At 37.7% G+C, this 20,429-nt stretch overlaps 1 long non-coding RNA gene across 1 annotated transcript; it reads left to right on the forward strand.

Moving 5' to 3' along the window:
- The first annotated feature begins 12,292 nt into the window (after positions 1-12,292).
- Positions 12,293-19,956, forward strand: LOC131319022 (uncharacterized). Its single transcript, XR_009197868.1, has 7 exons — positions 12,293-12,595; positions 13,620-14,125; positions 14,499-14,547; positions 15,677-17,646; positions 19,388-19,513; positions 19,642-19,757; positions 19,894-19,956. It is a non-coding gene; the product is annotated as an uncharacterized LOC131319022 (long non-coding RNA).
- Positions 19,957-20,429: the final 473 nt, after the last annotated feature.

The following is a 20,429-nucleotide window of genomic DNA, read 5'->3' on the forward strand; positions in this document are numbered from 1 at the left end:
CTGGGTGCAACTTAAATGTGTTGGGGGCACATTGTGCCCGGGGCGCATGTGACGTAGCAAATGTTTTTAATTTGTGTCTTACTGAGTTTTTCTAGTCCTAATTGGCAGGCGACTAAAAAAAAGCAATCCTTTGAACATTATAAGGATTGTAAAAGCATAAGAGGGGGACAAGAAGCCCGTACGAAGTGATTCCATGAGTTCCATCCATGAAGATTTCATTGACATACGCTTTGATTCTCAAGTATACATGATTCATAATTTGTTCTTAAATGCTTTGCAAGTTGTGTAGGAGATCATGGACCCCATAGTTTCCGAACCTTATAAGGATTGTTAAATCAGTTTCAGTTTTACTGATAATCCCAAATCATCCCAGTTTATCCATGCTTATCCTAAACATGTACGTATGATGCGAAAGCATTTCTTATGCTAGACTATGTTGTGACATTTCTTATGCTAGACTATGTTGTGACAGGGTGATAAATAGAGAACTTGTGACACGGAAATCAATGATCGAGGGCTGAGGAGCACATGGGATAGGTTTCGAAGCCCTGCAATTTTTTTGTCGGATGGTGGAAGAAGGTATGGAGCCAAATAATATAACCTTCGATCTTGAGCTTATTATCCACTTGTAGCCACTCTGCCTTTTAAGTCAAGGTTGTAGAGTCTTTTATGCCATGAGGATTTGTTGGGCCGATTTGGGAATGGGCATTTGGTATGATTCTGAAACTAGTGACTTTTCCATGTGGTAGGATTTTGGGAGCGTTGTTAGCAGCCTGTAGAGTTCATGGGAACCAAAAAGGGGGGGATTATATGTAGCAAAATGGCTCTTAGATTTGGAACCTAAAAATGCTGGCTACTACACTAATTAGTATGAACGACAACGATTTGATGAAGAGAATGCTGGCACCTTCAAATTCTTGAAATCTATGAGCCACTGGATGTTGGCATGCATGGAATTCAATGGTTCATTACATCAAAAGAGAAAAAAGTGAATGCTCCCGAGGAGCAATTCAAATGCACCTGAGGCGCATTATGAAATGGGAGAAATAAGGATGCGCCCGGGGAGCGTCCAATTGCTCCTGAGTCACATAACATAAAGAGCGAAAATGAGGATGCGCCCGGGAGCAACTTAAATACGCCTGGGGCGCACTCGAATTGGGCCTCAGGCGCATGTGATGCAACAAATTTTTGTATTTTTTTTTTTGCCGAGTTTTTCTAGTCCAAATTGGCAGCCTGGCAGGAGACTAAAAAAGGCAATCCCTTAAATATTAGAAGGATCATTAAAGCATAAGAGAGGCACAAGAAACCCGTACAAAGTGATTCCATGAGTTCCATCCATGAGATTTCATTGACATATGTTTTGATTTTCAGGTATACATGATTCAAAAGTTTCGAAATGGTTGAAATATGCAAGTAATCTGTGGTTCTTGGTTTGGGCCAGTTGGTAAGTGTTCTTATTCTCGCAAACTGAGTTAGAAACATGAGAGTTCACCATTGATGAGACACAATTCCTTGATGTGTTTTCACTGTAATTGGCTTTTGTTGCAATTCCAATGGTAAATTCTTAGAAATCTGCAAGCAAACAGAAACTTATGCATATATTTAAAGCAAAATATTTAAAGCCTACATCCCAACCATCAAATTTAAAATGAGAACCAATAATTTAGAAGGACGCCGAACAAAATAAAAACAATAATAATAATTTAGAAGGACCTCGGATCCCAGCAATAAGATGCATGTAACATCAAGCACCCTCCGCCTTAGACCTTAAGAAAATAAAGTTTGTATGCTTAACAAATTTCCAGATTCATATAAGGAAAAGGTCAAGATGCATTCCATGTCTTAAAGACTCATTTATGAACGGCCAGGATGAAGACCAACTAGTGAGGATCTCTAACACTTCAATGGAAACACTGAACTTATGCATATTATTCTATAACAACCAGAAAAAAAGGACATTTTAAAAAGAAAGGGATGATAAGTCGCCAAACCTGGTAATTTGCCACTGATGTACTACAAGCAAATTTCTTCTGCAGCTCTGATGCCAATGCTTTAGGATCCAACAAAAATTGCTCCAACCCTGAGAGTTTTGTCATCATCTTGTTACCTTGTCTCTGCTCTGTCATTAATTGAATGGTCATCAGAGCACCTTTGCGGACAAATGACTCCTTTCCTCTAGTAACTCTGTGATGAAATTGTATTTGGCTAATAAACGTAGGCCCTGAATCCTTCTTATGAATTTCAGTTGGGTAAGTTGAACCTTTTTTGATGGTTCCCTTGAAAAAAGCATCACACAGTGCAGCATCCAAAACCAAAATGGACTTGTTTGTTGATTTAACTAGGTTTTCTTGCTCAATATACCTGAATACAACATCAGTGCCTTCTAAGGCAATATAAAGTTTCCCCATATCAGCTTCTACAAAAGCAAAATGGGATTCACATGCGCGCTTGTTATAGATCTCTATCCCTTCCATTACTTTATGGAAGTGTCCTTCATTTGGATTGGAATCAGTGGTTTGCTCATTTTTCTCCTCTTTCCGTTTCTCAGGTTTGAAGGATGAATAATCCGGATGGATACGGTTGATAGAAAATAGTGTTACATCTTTCTTATGTGAATCTTCCTTTATCGATATGTGTAAACATCATCAAACAAACAGGAAAAGGAAAAACAATGAGAAATGAGCAACCTCATATAAACTGAGATAAAGTAATATGGTGTATAATAAAACTACACAGCTATGCAGGAAGAAACGTATTTCCACTTTCCAGGTAAAATTTAAACTCGCAAACAAAAACTATCGGTTCCTTTTACCCTTTTTCTTCCTTCGACATATGGATATTTCTCTTCTCAATGAAGAGAGAATTTCACACCGAAACTGTACAAGATAAGGTGAAGGATTAATCTCAGCAGTTAGCACTCTTACAAAGCCAAAACTATTAAACAGCTCTGAATGATTGAGATACACCAATTTACCATTAAACCAAACTTTGTAAAGTATTTCAATGTTGAAAAAGGGTAGACAATAATAGACATCTTACAAAACATCCACCACCTTTTTCTATGCATTAACCCATCATCCCAACATTCTTCCGCCACGAAGGTATGCCACCAGACATGAAGTATAAAAGTATGCCAACTTTGCATTAAATTTATCAATTTTGGAACGTAGGTGAATTCCAAAACGAAGTTCGCTGTATTACTACCGTTCTCTCATTACAAAGGTCAGGCTTGGCAGAAGCTTCAAGCTGTCCTCTAAACAACCCAAGCACATGCCAACAAAAAGCATTCATGAGTGTCCTACCTCCTTTGTCTCCATGTCAATCTCTCTCTACCCACCTTGTTTCCCAGAATCACCAGGTTCAAATCCTACTTGGTTTGTCATACTTCCTCCCACCTCCACACAACTGCAGTAGGCTTCCACTTTCCCAAAGAGCCTAATCCTTCATCACAAGAAATTAAGCCGATGAGAAAAAACAGCTTTTGTAACTAATTACTATAGCATTCGGAACCATTAGTAAAAAAAAAAAGAGCAAGCAACTCCACTTCCAACATTAGAAGCCAAATTTGGTGGTAGGTAATAGGTATCACCAAGGATAAATATTACTGCCACCTAAAGATCAAAACCGAAAAAGCAACTATTTCTAATCAGAAAGCCAAAAGTTTGCCCCAAGAATTTGCATAAATCGGTTAACGACTTTTTCCCATTAAGTAATCTTAAGATATGCTGAGCAAAAAAAAAAGTAATCCTTAGATACGTACTGAATCAGGATACACGTATATATCATAGGATACCTTGTTGTATCATAGAATTTCTATACAAAAAGGATATGGGGTAGGATAGGTATAGCTTTTGAAATAGACGATACAAGTCATAGGATACGTTCACTGTATCGTAGGCTTTTAACTACTATGCTCAAATCACAATTGAGCTCTGTTCTAAGATAACCGACCACAGCCAAAGATCCAGCAGCTAATCAATACAGGACAATAACACTTCCAAATTCCCAACTACAGAAACCTATCCAAACACTTATTTCATAGAGTTACATCTAGAGAAGGGATAAGCGATAGTTTTGTTGAGGAATAAATATTCACCCTTGATGACACCAGAAGCTGGGGTGGATGATATGACTAATCCTTGTCTTGTAATTGATGGTTCTTCTGTTAAGGGCCATGGTGATACTTCATCTGTGGTTCATACTTCGCCTTTGATCGTAGGGAAGTCCTTTGCATTGGTTGTTAGGGATATTCCTCAGTTACAGATTGGGGATGATTCTAGTTTCTGTGAAAATATTCTCACTTCTGTTGGGCACTTTGTTTCTTCGGGTAGGAAGGCCTCCAAGGTTAAATGACTAAGATTGGCTTGTGTAAGTATAAGGGGTTTAGATGATCCCTTAAAACAAAGCTAGGGAGGTTTGTTCTTTTATTCCTAGGAATAAACTCTCTCTTTTTGGCGTGTTCGAGACTAAAGTGAGCTAGAAAATTTTAACCAATTCGACTGCGAGGTGTTTATCTCTCAGTCCATTGGCAGTCTATTCATAATTTGGGATATTCCCATGTTACTAGAGTAATTGTGGGATGGGACCCTCAGTTTCTTTTAGTGTCTGTGGTCTCTCGTTCACTTCTGCTCAAATGATTGTTGTCTCTGTTGAAATTTTGATGGCTAATCGGAAAACGTTTTACACTTTTGTGGTGGTGCATTGCAACTTGCAAGAATTCAGCTAGAGACACAGGGTGATACGCACTCTAAATTAGTTAGTAGCAATTTGTTAGGATTGGCTGGAAGAGTTGTTAGGTGGTTTTTTGTTATAAAGAGAGGCCGTGAGAGTAGCGAAGGCATTCTTTGAATTGTAATGTTGAGACCATCTCTTTCTTCTCCATTTCTATTAATTTCTCTTCTGTTTTCACTCTTCTCTTCCACCATTGTTTCTCTGCAATTTCATACTAGCCTTCACGCATATTTTTCCTCAAATTTGAATCAAATTTTGGGTAAAAACCCATTTTGGGTAGACACATCTCCAACCATCAAACCCAAATTTTACACATCTCCCTCTTTCTCTCTCTCTCTCTAACTAGCCGTTGAAGAAATGGGTTAAGGCAAAAGTTGTCTCAGATCTGGGTAAAACCCAAAATGGGGAAGGGTTTGGGTCAAAGATTGGAGAGAGATTTTTGTGATTTTTGTCCTATTTTTAAATTTAAGTCTTAAAATGGGTCAAGGCTGGAGATGCTCTAAGCTGCTCATAACACCTTCTTTATCACAGTCTATATTCCGTTGATCCATGGGCTTGCACTTTTCAATAAAAAATGCAACCAAAAAAAAAAAACCCCAAGCACCAACAAAGAAGATCGTCTTGAATTATATAAGGTAACACGAAATGATGAAATTGATTGCACAATTCGAATCGCATACAATTTGGAAAAAAAATTGAGCACTTTCATACCTGATAATGTGAGGCAATCAGTTTACGGAGGATTGACGCCCGTTTGTAAAGGATGATCCATTGAAATATTAGACGTATACAGAGAGAGAGAGAGAGAGAAGAGAGATCTTGGGGACGACGTCTGGTGTTAGGGTTAGCACTTCAGCAGCACGTCCTCGCGCTCATTAGAAACTCGCGAGTGACAGACGCGAGCCTTTGCGCAAAACGACGTCGCCCGTACTCGATAATACTTCGCAGGTTCACCCTGAGAAGTCCTTTGAAGACAAGAATTTGTCAAATTGTGAGTTCATTCTGGTTTATTTTTGTGATCGCAATTCTTCATATTGCAGAGATTTTGAAGGCTATAAACCCTGATAAATTTCATTGGAATTGAATACTGATTCACATACGATCGAAGACGATAATGGTGAATTTTCTTTTGCGAAAATAAACTTGGTAACACTAAATCAAACCCATTTGTAGAGAAACGACGTCGCCCGCTTTTATTCGGACGTCGCAAGCGTGCATTGTAAGAACTCTAACGGGAATTCGACAAATTGTGATCTCGTTTTGATTTATCTCCATGATCGAAATCGTTCAAGCTGTAGATCTTTTCAAGAAGATACAAAATTACAAAGATCATTTGAATCGAATGCTGAATGGTACATGATCAGAGACGATGAATGTGAATTTTTTCTTATGAAAATGGATTTGCCCACACTATATCAAACCGATCATATCAAAGAACAAATTCACTCTGGTGTTCAACTAGACGGAAAAAAGAACAAATTCACTCCGACGAAGAAACGTCCGTCCCCGGCGGCGAAGTTTTTCAGCAGAATAGGACGACGGCGGACCTTCTGTATTCTTAATCATCCATCCTTCAACCCTAACTGATAACAGCTAATTTCGATTTTGTATAGATTTCACCACAATCGTGTTTTGTTTAAATTCACCATACACGCCTGATCCTTTCAAGGTCACTTGAATTTTACCTTAATCTGTTGATGATCTATTAAAACCCATTAATCCGCGACAACGAACAAGAAATTTCTTGCTCCATTGCAGGTTTAAGTTCAATTGTCAACTAATTTGTGTGTATTACTATACGAGCTGTTGGAAGCACTGGTTTTTGATAGAGATTTAGGTTCTTAGAATGTAAGAAGAAGAAGGGATTGCTTTCAGTTTGGAATTCATCCCTCCAAGATAAACGAAGGAGAATAAAGCCTTCACGTTTGAAGCTCGTTAAAGTTTCAAACCAAGCTCGAATAAGCTACTACTCAAATCGTCTGGCTTACGATATATTAGAAAACATGGTAACACGATATTATCCCAATATTATTCTTACAGGAGCCACCACTGAGGAGGTATTCGAGCTGGCAATTAAGGTGCGGGCCGGTGAAAATCCTTCCCTAGCACGTTTGGTGAGTTCGAAACCGTTTGCGGTATCGAGTGCTAAATTTCGATTTAGTTTTCTAGTGGTTCGTAGTTCATATATTCATTTTATCTAATCGACTGACGTAAAATAACTAAGAGTTTTATAGCTAATTAGGATATTAACATCTAACCAATCATAGTGGTACTCAAATAAGAGGATACTGAATTACAGATTATGAAGAGAGACCAATATACTTATGCAAATTCTGCAACACCCAACTTGAATCCATGGACCATTTTCTCCTCCATTGCCCTCCTTTTCAATGGGTTCTTCCTCCTTCCCTAGATGCTTTACTCCATTGGTGGATGGGCTGGAAACTCAAACCAAAACTGAAGATGATATGGGAATGCATACCATTTGCAATTCTTTGGACCCTGTGGATTAAGAGAAATAGTTTCATATTTGAGAATGAGAATCTGAATTGGGATGAGGTACTGGAGCTTATAAAAACTCAGAGTGATCTTCTGGGCGAAATCAAGGTGGGGCTCTAATGCTTGCTCCATTGGGGATTTCCTATTCAGACTAGACAATGTTCTAGTTTCTCTGTGACTTGTGTGTGTTTGGGTGGTTTTGGGGGGTTGGTCGGGTGAGTGGTGATTTGTTTTGTGTCTCTCTGTCTATGGCGTGTGGGTCGGTTGTTAGCTAGCCATAGATTGTCTATGGTGTGGTTCTTTTTGTCCGACAAGTCCAAAAAAGTCTTCGATTCCTTAGCATCTTGGGTGCCAACTAATGATGGGGAAAAAAATTCTGCATTTTATTCCAGAATGTTTGACATTGAAAAAGGCACTACTGTATCTAATTGTGTGTGGGTTTTTCTGGTTGTGCTCAGTGTGTTGGGGTGTCGGGGAGGGTTATGGGATCTGGTGTGTTCCTGGGATGGTGTTGGGTCTTCGGTCTTGGTTTTGAGTTTTGGTCATGAGTCATTATATGGTGTTTGGTGTGTTTCTAGTGTATTGGTGTAATCTTGAGTCTATCTGGTGAGTTTGGTGTATGGTCTAGTCTGGAGTCTTGTCTTTTGTCGGGCAGTTGTTCAGTGGAGTCGTTCTTGATTCTAATCCTTTGTTGGGGTGCTTGGTCACTGGGATTCTTTAACTGTCGGGTGTGCCATCTTAAGAAAGGGTCAGGTTTTGTCTGCTGCTTAGGAGCCTGGTCTATGTGCTGGTGGTGTTAATTCAGTTAGTAATTTTTCACACACATTCTGTTGTGTACAGCTCTCTTGGTGGCAGTCGTGGTGTACCTCGAGTACAATTGCAAAGGTCGACAAGGTGACTTTTTATATCATGGTATGATCTGGTGACTTTTTCTTGCTGCTTGTTTCATCTCCTTGGTTCCTGTTTGATGGAGTCTAACAGTATAACTTGTCACATGCAGGGTATGGATATGTTGGGACCAAGCTTGTGGGATGTTTGGAATAATAACTCTCATACGTGCGTACCATGAAGTTTTCATTATTTTTTACGCTTTACGTTCTTCACCACTTTAGCATTCATGTTGCCACTGCTTGATCCTTCTTTTTTTTCTTCTCACTTCTAAATTCCAGGATGTCCATTGAGATGGTGGCCTGCATTGCCATGGAAGCAATATCTATATTTATAGAAGATGCACTGGGGGGGGGGGGAGTTATTTTTTTATCCAACTTTTAAGTACAATCAATGTTTTGTACGAGGAATAGGATAAAATTTCGTACGAAGAATATGATAGCTCCAAAATACGAAGAAGAATGGCTTAAAACAAAGGAATTACCTTAGTCAACAACATAACAAATTAATTATATAGAACGTCGTTTCCGAATCATCTCAATAACATGCCACGCCCCACCTAGGATCTAATCATGCTCTCTAAGTGGGTCAGTTAAAGCTATTTTGGGCTCCCTTGATTTCTTCAACGAGAAAATGACGGCTCAGGACGCGTTTTGATAATTAATACCTGCCAAGGACATACTGAGATGTCATTGGCGGGTATTAATTATCAAAAACACGTCGTGGGCCTTCATTTTCCCTTCTTCTTCAAAACTAATGGGCCTGGCGCACCAAGGAAGTTCTTGTTCGGTTGTTCCCATGTCTTGGAGGTGGGTACTTATTGAGCATCACACGTGGCCCAGTAACTGGTTTCTCTGTTGGTTTAAATTGGGCTTGTTGTGAGAATAAGCCCATCGATTCTTGGGCTGACTGTCCTTGCTTGGGGCAATTTTCTGGTGGCTTGGTGGCCAATTTGACAATGGCAAGAAATGGTGGGCCGGATGGAGTTCAGATTGCCATTTCTGGGTGCTATGCTGAGCCCACTTTCAACACTGGTGGGCTTGGGTTTTTCACTTGTTTTCGCCGCATGGACTGTGTATCATATTAGGATCTTAAACTCCAAATGGAACTTGGAACTTCAAACTTGGAACTTGGAAGATTGTATCAACGATCTACACATATCTAATTGAGTTAAATTTTTATGGGTGTACTAGAAAAATTATTTTAAAATTAATCAACAGTTCAAATTATTCATGTGAAACTCATAAGTAGACCCCTAGAGGCAATGAACATGTTTCGGTACCATCTTGTTTCGATTCAAATATCATCTTCACTCTTTAATTGAGCAACATTGACATATGTTTCCCGAATCCATAAGGTGATAGAAGCGTTCGGACAACACACAACTGTCTTTTGTGCCTAAAACATTAGTGGTAATCCAAAAGACAAAAAAAAAAAAAAAAAAAAACCCCTTGTTTTTCTATTACGTGTTTCAATTTCCTCCGCACTTATAACGGTAGTAACATAATTTTAAAATATCCTCGCCATGTGACCAAAATTGTTCTCCTTTACCATCAAATATTGATGTGGGGCTCAAAAGTGAAATCTATGGACATCAATATGTGATGGTGGGGTGAGGGGCCTAAGGAGCACTAACTTATTACCATTTCCTAGGAATCCTCCGTCAATGGTTCCATGCTGCCAACTAACACAAGTAACGAATAACCACCTTAAAATGACAAAAGGTCGATGCAAGAAAGGAAAGATGACATTTTTCGTTTGTTCACTTTGAAATAGAGATAGCCTTATGAATTGCCATTACGCCCCAGAAATTTGAAAAGTACAAAATGGTCCCTTTGTCAAATAATGTAGTGGACGAATGGCCTTACAGTGCCAAATGGTTGATTCAAAAATGAAAGATGCTAGATAGCTAGTATGGTGTCCACTACGGCACTACCCCTTTTATTGTTTTGTTGCAAATAATTGCAAAGGCCTAAAGAAATAAAGACGAAAAATATCATAACATGGGGTTCTCAATTTTTACAGTACCGACCTTGAGTAAAGATGAGCAAGGCGGTAGTCTTGAGCGCCCAAAACCTGTGCTAAAATGAGGGGCCTTGAAATATTTTTTGCAGCTTCATTAAATATAGTAGGTCTATAACATTATATATCTCATCCGAAATGAGCATGTCAAATGAATAAAACTAGCCATACTAGCTAGCATAATTAGTACTTTTATACATTACAAATAAGAAGAAGAGTACGTAATCTTTAATGGGTTCTTTAATTGATTATTTTAAATTTGTTGTAATGATTTGCATGGTAGTATTAAAATTTAACTTGTCGAATACTACTCCCTTCGTTCCAATTTAAGTGTCAACTACGATTTTGCGTGTCATTTTCAATGACTTTTATATCTCTCAACATATATTATATTTTATGTTTTTAAAATCATTGTCTTATAAATAATTGAGATCTATTAAACAAGATGTATATTGTATATTTTTAGCAATATAGATCTAGAGATACAAGTAATTGAAAATGACATGCAAAACCGTAATAGATACGTAAATTGAGACCGAGGGAATAGTACTTTTGTAAACTGCACAAAGGATCCCATTTTTTTAAATTCCGGCATGAGCTCTCAAAATGTCAAAAACTGGCCTTGCTTTTTGGCAAAGAGAATTATGCACCGACGGGGTGTTTCTGGCAGTGAAAAATTTGTAGATTTATATTTGTAGTTAAAAAGTTGTTAGATATTTTCGGTAGTAAATAAGTTATTGAAAAAAGTCAAGTTATTTTCGATAGCGAATAAGTTTTTGATGGGTGAAAAAGTTTTTGAGTTGGTGAAATTTTTTATTAATAGAAACAAGATGATAAAATTCGTTAAATTTTTAGTGTTTTTTGCTAGTGAAAACAAAACCGTTTAATTTTTAGTGATTTTTATTGATGGAAAACTGGGCCTAAAACTTTGCATAGCCATTATTGACTGCACGTGCGATTAAAAAAGTTTGTACTACCTAGCTAAAATTAAACTAGACTAGCAAACAGTACTCCAGTTGTTTTACTCCATCAAGTAGACCTCAGTACCTCACAAGCACATAATGCGACAAATGGTGGCCCTTCACATCAATTCTCGCAATAAACTCTAGTTCCATTTTTAGATCAGTTGATTGTGGTGTTGTTTTCCCAGATTAGATATGAGATTAAATTTTATCCATGTCGGTATAAAACTTTACTTTTTTATCACCACTTATTATAAGTCTCATCGAATGTCTATTGTTGTGATTTGAACCGTTCATATTTTAAGACCCGTAATATAATATTGCTATGCAAAAAACATGGGCCAAAATGCTACCATACAGATCAGCTCGCACCTATAGATTATTGGGTCCATTCCGAGTTCTGCATAAATAATTCAAGTCATTCATTAAATGTTAAATAAATTGTATAATTTTTGTCCAGATGGAATATTTTGTATTTAAGCAAGAATGCCTATTCACCCAATTAATAGATTTCAATTAGCACTTCTTGACAGGTTTTGAAATCTTTGTTCCCTTCGTTGCCTTTTTTGCTACATAGACATAGTTACTGTAGTTGCTTACCTACAAAATCTATGATCAGACAACCATCATTTTTAGACTGCGTTCACTTGGATTTAACTTAAACTTGAAATTTTTGTTGTTATTTAATTTTTTTTTTCATTTTTTTACTCTAAAAAATGGTTATTTCTCAAAATACATGGGTAAAAAGTGTCAAAATTTTACTTTTCCTATTCCTCTTGTCGAGACGAATCAATAACCCACAAAAGTTTGGCGCAAAACTAATAAATGCAAAAAAAATTCAAATAAGGACAATTTTCAGATTTAAATTAAGTTTAAGTTAAGCCCAAGAGAACAAAGAAACTTACTGGGCGAGAAATTTTTCGATGCTAGGTGGGTATATCGCACGTGGTGCTCACTCGGCACATTCGGGCCGTCCAGAGCACTTTTGGACGGCCCAAATTAAAGCTCTCTCCCTCCTTTTTCTCTCTCCAAATTCAAGCCGTCAAAAACTACAATGGATCGTCCGGATGTACGGAGCAGACTGGACACCACGTGGTATCCACCGGCCACTGAAAAATCCTTCGGGTTGGGAAGATAAACACACAGTATGGTAAATTGCATTTCACCTTTCATGTTTCCCTAGAAAGTGTAAGAATTGTATGAGCAAAGTTTCAAACTTAAACGGATGACGTATGCAAGCATGGCCATTCTCTTGGATTCCAAATTGCAGTTGGGAAATTCACTTCTCTTTCATTTCTTGGAAGCATTTGATCCACCGAATATTACTATAAACAGGGGTAACAGAGCCCATTTGCTTTGTTTCTTATACACAGAAAAAAAACCCAACTTGTACACCATCTCTTTCTCTCTCTCTGACGCTGAAGATAAGTATGATCATTTATTTGAAGCTATGGATCCCTTACTACGCTCTAGTGAAGAAGCTGCTGAAGAAGGTAAATCCTCAGTCCTTATAATCCAATTTTCCTTTGCAGTTTTCTTGTTCTTGTATATACTTTTGTTTCGTTCTGTTTGTTTTTCCATGAGGCCATACGTTTTTTCATTTTGTTTTTTATAGGCAAACCCTATTGGTGGCCCAATAATTATCCCCAAACAAAACGCAACCCCTGTTTCAAACAATCGGAACCCGATTAATCCACGAAAAATCTCAGCCCCAAAAACACCTCAAAACAAAACCCTGGAAGCACCGATACTCTGTTTGGAACTTGTGTTGGTAAGGAAAGGATAGGAAGGGAAAATAATTAAGGAAAAAAGCGTGGGGAAAGTTGGAGAGAAAATAAGAGGAAAGAATTCATTTTTGTTATTTTCCCTCCTCTTTCAGTAGGAATCCAACAAGAGAGGAGGAAAATTTCTCTTCCACAAGTTTTAAACAAAGCACAGACCAGAGATAGGGAGAGCACGCGGAGAAAAATGAAAGCTGATGGGGAAATTTGAAGAAGGTTGTCCTGAATGCATATGTTTTTTCAGTTAAAGTTACATTCTTAGGCCCCGTTCCGAAACTCAATACAAGTACTTATTTTTTAAGAAGGTAATCACAAAGCACAGTCATTTTTGTGATTTCTCCTGTCTCTGCAACGGCCAAGGTGAATTAATTTGGTGATTGTGCGGAGGTCTGGTTGGAGATCTCTCTTGGCGGTACGTTTACTTTATAGTTATTGAATTATAGGAAGGAGGTCGTGTTGCTTTAAAAAAAAGATCTTGCGAACTCGAACAAGGAAGAAACTACTTTATTCATATGGGTGTAGAGTTTTACAATTCGTCAACAAAGTATAAACATTAAGACTATGTTTGGAAACGTTGCCATTTTTTTATTTCTTATTTTTTATTTGTTGAAATCAATTTTTATTTTTTATTTTTAAAATAAAAACAAAAAACATGTTTGTGTCAACTTATTTTAAAAAAAGAAAGAAAGAAGCAAACAGTGCCTTAGCTTGTTGCATTTTTTCATGCCAAAAACAGGGACGTGCATAGATAATGCGGTGGAGGAGCTCACATGTGCCTGTGGATTTGCAGATTCTCTTCTCTCTCTAAAGTATACTATGCCCCTCTCTCTCTCTCTCCCTCCCTTCTTCCCGTTCTTCTCTTTCTGGTGTTTTTCTTTCCTCTTTCTTCTCCATTTCACTTGTCCATTTCTGCTCCCCTGTTCCCCCCCTTCTTCAATTGCTTTTACAGAAAGTGAAATTGTAAAGCTAGATCGAGTCTCTTCGACAGCGTCAAACGTTGGGTCTTCATCTGAATCATTGGAATCGCATTTGAAGACTGGGTCTTCATCTCTCTCTCGATCCATCGTCGAAGATTGGGTCTTTGTCTGCTTCTTGATTTTGCTTGGAAATCCCCATTACTTCCTCCTTTATTTCAATTGAACTTTTTGGGTTTTGAAGACAGAAAGTCAGAGAGAGAGAGAGAGAGAGAGAGAGGAAGTCGGGTTTTGCTCTGGGCAAGACTTGAACTTGCGTCTCGCGCAGGTAAGCGGCTCTGAGCACTGAAGCTGAAGATTGGGCAGCCTGTTTTTTTGTTTTTAGAAATAGTGGAAGCTCAGTTTTGCTACTTCTCCAATTTTCAGAAATTTTGAAAGTCATTCTCTCTTTTTGCAAATGAAAATAGACATACAAACATAATTCCATGTCCAGTTTTTGAAAATTCTGGAAAAAAAAAAAAAACACAGAAAACTGGAAGTGAAAGCGCTACCAAACATAGCTTAAATATGTTGATCTTTCAATTAGGCCACATATTTTGCAGTTATATTGAAGATTTGGAATAACCAAAATAGAGCTCCTTTTTATTTCTATTACTCTTGGGCAACGCTAGATAAACTAATTTTGTTTTCATCTTTTTCAGCTGCGATTTGGTGATTGTGTGGAGGCTTGGTTAGAGATCTTTCTTCGGGGTACGTTTCCATGTCATAACTTTTTTACTTTATATTTGATTGAATTTTATGGCCCTCTCAACAAATGATATGTTTTATGTCGTAGAAATCACTATGTCTACATTTTTATGTGTTAGTTTTGTTTGTTCAGTTTCTTTTATGACTGATTATTGTCTCTAGCTCAAAAATTATGCGCATCTTAGTTCTCATTACCTAGCCGACTTTGTCACTCCTTTTCAGTTTTCACTGTTTTGGTCATTGAGATAGAAGAGTACCTGAAAATTTTCTCCTTTTTGTATGGGAGTCTTGAAGAACACTGCCATGATCTGATTTACCTAAACATCAAAATGGAAAACTCATTTTGCTAAATTGTGTTTTGGAAGGTAGTTCTCAAACACCCATAAGTTAAAAAGAGGAAAATGAAAAGTCAAAATGCGGTTGCCAAACACCCCGTGTATTCTTTGAAAACTATTTTCAAGCGATAGACTATGAAATGTTCAGTTGGTAACTTGGTATATGTTAAGTTGGAGGACTTCATGTAATGGGCATAGATTCTCCTCCTCTTACACTAGAGTGGCTGCACTGTGAGAGGGGGGTGTTGTGCCCAAAGGATCAAAACCAAACACACACAAATTGATTTTTACGTGATTCCCTAAAATCTGGTACGTCCATGAAGGAATCAGAGCAATATTCATTGGGACAAGCTTTACGTGAGAGTTTTTTCTCACAACCCACTATAGTCTATGTATCTCTGCATTAATTCCTAGCCTACAAAATACAAAGCTCTCCTTTTATAGCGAGAGAGCAACTATTTCCTTTGCCGGCGGCTCTAGCCAAATGGAAGGTGCAAAAGTCCACAAATGAGGCTTGCATTGATTTTGACCTAATCTTAAATTTGGATTGCCCAAATCGTAAGAAGATATGCAGTTTAACTGCAATCTCATGCAAAGGGGACTATATATTTGTTACATAAAACACTTTCACATAAAGTTTAAACACTGATCGATATAATAAAACCTTTTTTCCGTACCTTTGAATTAGTTGCTTTTTCCAAAACAACTCCGGTATTAGGGACATATGCAATTATCTTTTGTTGGCAACTGTCTTTATTATTGACTTAAATTAACTTGTAACTTTGATTTTTGAGTAGGTTGCAGCGTCTATTATTAGTGCTTCAGTTAGATTTGGCGAGTCATGGCACCATGGAACTCATTGTGCCGCAAAGCCTGGAGGCTACCCTCTAGAAATGGTTTATTACACTTTAATTACGTGGGGTGTCATTGGTTCACGACGTATCAATCATGATAGATACTATGCTAAGTTGATATTATCATTCATCTTCGTTTTTGTTGTCGTTGATCTTTTTATTATCGATCACTTCTCGTAAGTGGAACTTAATCAGAGAAATTAAGCTTCCGATCATACTTGCAGCAACAAAAAGAATGCCGCTTGCTATTCCAGCCAATTTAAACTCATGGTTTTTGGTAGGATTAGCTTTTCTGATGGTTGTTAGTCATTATATGACGAGCTGGTCACTGAATCACCAATATTTAGTGTCTGTTTTGCTAATAGCTATGACAGAAGTGATGAATGTCTTAGGGTATCTACTGACAATGGTTATCTCTGAGATGGGGATGTCAATTGAAAGATTAGTGTCCACCTTGCAAAATGACCAACACCTCCAAGCATGAGAGTTGATGGTTGCTCTTAGGTGTGGCACTAATTAGCTATAAGCTTTTATGTTTTTGGTTGTGCTGTACATGACTTCCATAGTTTAGTACTTTAATTTTTTTTTTAAACCTTGTCAATCAAGGTAATTTTTTTGGATGGCAAACTCTTATTTAAGAGGAAAGTTTCTTCACACAGAATTGTGGGGACGTTCAAAGGAGGAATGGATTTGGTTTAATTTAAGTCTACTGTCTTTATCTTTGCAGTTTTTTTTTCCTGTATTGCGATTAAGTTCGTGTCAAATTTTTTTTCCTGTATATCTTTTCGAAAGTGGAAGATAATGTGACACAAATCTCTCCCAATTATCCTTGGAGCGACACAAGGAGTTCCACCTACTCTACCGGTGACTATACATGTCTAGTCACTAGTAGAGTAGGTGAAACTCCTTGTGTCGCTCCAAGGATAATTGGGAGATTTATGTGTCGCATTATCTTCCACTTCCAAGAAGATATAAATGAAAAAAACACTTGACGCAAACTTAATCGCAATAGAGGAAAAAAAGAACAATTGCAAAGATAAAGACAGTTGACCTAAATTAAACCGAATCTATTCCTCCTTTGAACGTCCCCACAATTCTGCGTGAAGAAACTTTCCTCTTAAACAAGAGTCTGCCATCCAAAAAAATTACTTTGATCGACAAGGTTTAAAAAAAAAAATAGTACTAAACTACGGAAGTCATGCATGACACAACCGATCGAAAGATAAAAGCTCATAGCTAATTTGTGCCACACCTAAGATTAACCCTTATGCCTGGTGCTGTTGGACATTTTGCAAGGGGACACTAATCTTTCAATTAAGATCCCCATCTTGGGGATAACCATTGTCATTAGATACCGTAAGACATTCATCACTCCAGTTCCATCTATTAGCGAAACAAACACTAAATATTGGTGATTCGGCAACCAACTTGTCATGTAATGACTAGCAACCATTGGAAAAACTAATCCTACCAAACACCATGAGTTTAAATTGGCTGGAACAGAAGGCGGCATTCCTTTTGTTGCTGAGTATGATTGGAAGCTTAATTTCTCCGATTAAGTTCCACTTACGATAATAAAAGATAAGTGACAGCAAAAGCAACGACGAATGATAATATCAACTTAGCATAATTCTATAATGAATGATACGTCATGAACCAATGACACCCCACATCATCGTAGTATTGTAAACCATATTTAGAGGTCAGCCTCCAGGCTTTTCGGCACGATGAGTTCCATGGTTGTGGGGGTGATTTTGGGAGGTGGATCAGATAAGGAGATTGAGAAGCTGAGGCAATTCGCGAGATATTTTGGAGTTATTCAATGGGACAATGAGCTTCAACAGAACCTAACGATCGAAGTCGAGGAGATGTGACCAAGATATCGATCAAACCCACCTCGATTCAATCAACATGTAAGCAATATATTGCCTCAATTCCTATAACAATACCCATTTACATTGACAAGAATGGATTTTTTCAACTCTCAAGATGAAGAAATTGCTCTGAATGCCATCAAGCACACTGTGAAGGCTCTTCGGAAGAGGCACTTGCTCGAATAGAGTGCTCGTACCCTGGCTGGCTGGCTTTCTCCGCTCTCTATAGGCCTCCGATATGTATATTCTCCCTTAGCCCATAATTAAGATGTCCCAAAATACACGTGCACTTAGTAAAGTCAAAGCCGAAATCTTTGTGGTTGTCAAAAATTATGTTTCACAAGTGGGTTTGAACACTTTGAAAGGTTGGAATGCGGAACAACTTTGGTAAAAAGTAACTTTGATTTGACTTAAAAGTTAAAAGTGGTATTTAAAAAAAGGACCAAAATTATGGGGCGGAAATGGGTACGTGTACATGGAATATGGAGGTAATTTAGACCCAACAAATGTTTTTTCAAGGCCTTGTGTAAGTGTGTTTGCTTTTTGTATGGTAGACCATCTACATTCACCATTCTTCAGTCCTTATTTGTATTTTACTAAAATTTAGTTGGAATAAGTAAAAGCTTCCCTGATTGAAGTAGTCCAGTGGGGAATCGAAATTGAACCGATATGTGAGTAACAGTAAAAGCTTCCCTGATTCCCCACTGGAGTACTTCAATCAAGTGGAGCAATACCTTTCATCAAATATGATAATGTCTCAAGGAATCAACAGTGAGAACAACACCAAAATCTCTGGCATTCATTCCTCGTTCTCCATGTCCATTTTCCACGGCTCATGGATCAGTGATCAAACTGCTCTAACCCTAGAACTAAAGACGGTACTCAGTGGGTCATCTTCATTTGGATTTTGAATATAAACCCATCAGGAGCTTTGGTCCCCCATGATCGGATTACATAGAAAGCAAGTGTGGGTTCAGTTAAGGAAAAATATTCTTGGGATTGTTCACTGGATGAAATCCTCTTTATTGACAAGTTTAGACTGGATTTTGACATGGCTAGGCATCATGGGAGCTTCCTGCTCACACATTTCTGGTAGCGTATATACTGCGGGCCTTCTTCACCCTTTTTTGTTTTTGGTAAGTATCCTTCATCCTTTCAGCGAATAGAAATTGAAATATGAGTTTTATTTCGGCTCGTATTTTGGTACTTGTAGTGAGATTGTTATTGGGAAACTCTCAAAATTAGCATAGCCGTTTATTATTTTCCTGTCCAAAGAGATGCAAATTTTTATTTGTCTGAAATATCGTTGGTTTCCATTTGTATGCAGCGTAAATTGGTCTGTCTTTTGTGGAATTTTTTATTCAGGGAAATACATTTTTTTTTCTTATTTGCCTATTTTTTGCGGGCCCATCTGTACTATTTTTTGCATGGGTTTAATAAGACCTATGCACATTCTTTTACGCGATACAAATTTCTGGATAATTGATTTGTATGAAGAATATCAGGGAGAGCAAATGAAAGTGTTCAACTTTTGTTGGTGGTATTATGAGAGAGAACATGTTTCCTACGGGGGCACACATTTGGGTGTCTATAAATTCTGTTACATCTTGTGTTTAGCCTAATTTTCCTTGTTAGAAAGGAAGTTAATGCCATCATCTTACCTACCACATAAGTTTTCAATGGGGATACCAGAAGCGTATTGGTTGATCTGTTTGTTTATGAACTTGTGAGATAATTTTTTTGACCTCTTTTTTTTATTCTAGTTTTCCTTGATGTACAGTTTGTGTGGTGGCCAAAACTTTGCGGCCAAAACAGTATTTTTCGTGCTATGTGTTACATTTTTGCTCCCTTTCTTGGAAGGGCCGACATATATGAATAAGTGGCCCTTGATGTGTATTCCTTCTTGGTAAGCATGACAGGCTTAAATACAGTAGTTGATTACTTCTGCAATAATTTCAGCACTATTTATTAATCATTCGTTTCTATCTTGTGTTTATTTGTTCATGCAATCTGTGGTTTTATTCTCTATGGTAGATCCACTGCTATTGATCCTGCTGATCCTGGAATTCTGATTGAAGCTGACAAGACATAGCCCATAGATAGCACAAAATAAATTCAAGGGACAATGAGCATACATGCGGCCTTCAAAGGTGATTCTGCTTGCCAAGTGTTTTAATTGTGGTCTATCTTTCAATTAATGGGGTTCTCTGTGTGCTTCTTTGGAATCTTTTTATGGGATTCTCTTGGTTTATTTGGTGGAATTTTCTTTGGAAAACTCTCTTGAAGTAGCTGAGGATTTAATAGGGAAAATCTCTTGGAGTGGCTTTTGTGGGATGCGCTCCGAGAAGGTGAACTAATTCTCAATCCTTAAGAAATTTGAAGTCCTATGTCAATTCCTTCACTACTTCAAACATCATCCCATATTTTACAAAATGATTTTGTTTAAAATACACACAAAATCACACTGAATGTGTTTCCTGCAGTTTGATGGCTTCATTGTTTACATCTGCTTTGACCATGATTTTATCCAACTTAACCTTGAACCAAATAAGGAACTCCCATTTCTGACCTTCGTATTTTTTGCTCAGAATAAGGAAATGGTTTTCGCTGTATAATATTGGCTTCATATTAGTGAATGAGGAAATGTGATATAATCTTCCAATTGCCTGAAGAAGGTCAGAAATACGTTTAGTATCTGACCTATCAACTTGTAATCTGAAGCTAATATTATACAGTGAACTTTAGGTTCACTAGGGCCTCTGACAAGTTTCAATCTCTTAATTTTTTTTGGAGCAACGGTAGAAATGCTTTGACGGGGACAA

The sequence above is a fragment of the Rhododendron vialii genome, chromosome 3a, assembly GCF_030253575.1.
Source record: "Rhododendron vialii isolate Sample 1 chromosome 3a, ASM3025357v1".
Lineage (NCBI taxonomy): Eukaryota > Viridiplantae > Streptophyta > Magnoliopsida > Ericales > Ericaceae > Rhododendron > Rhododendron vialii.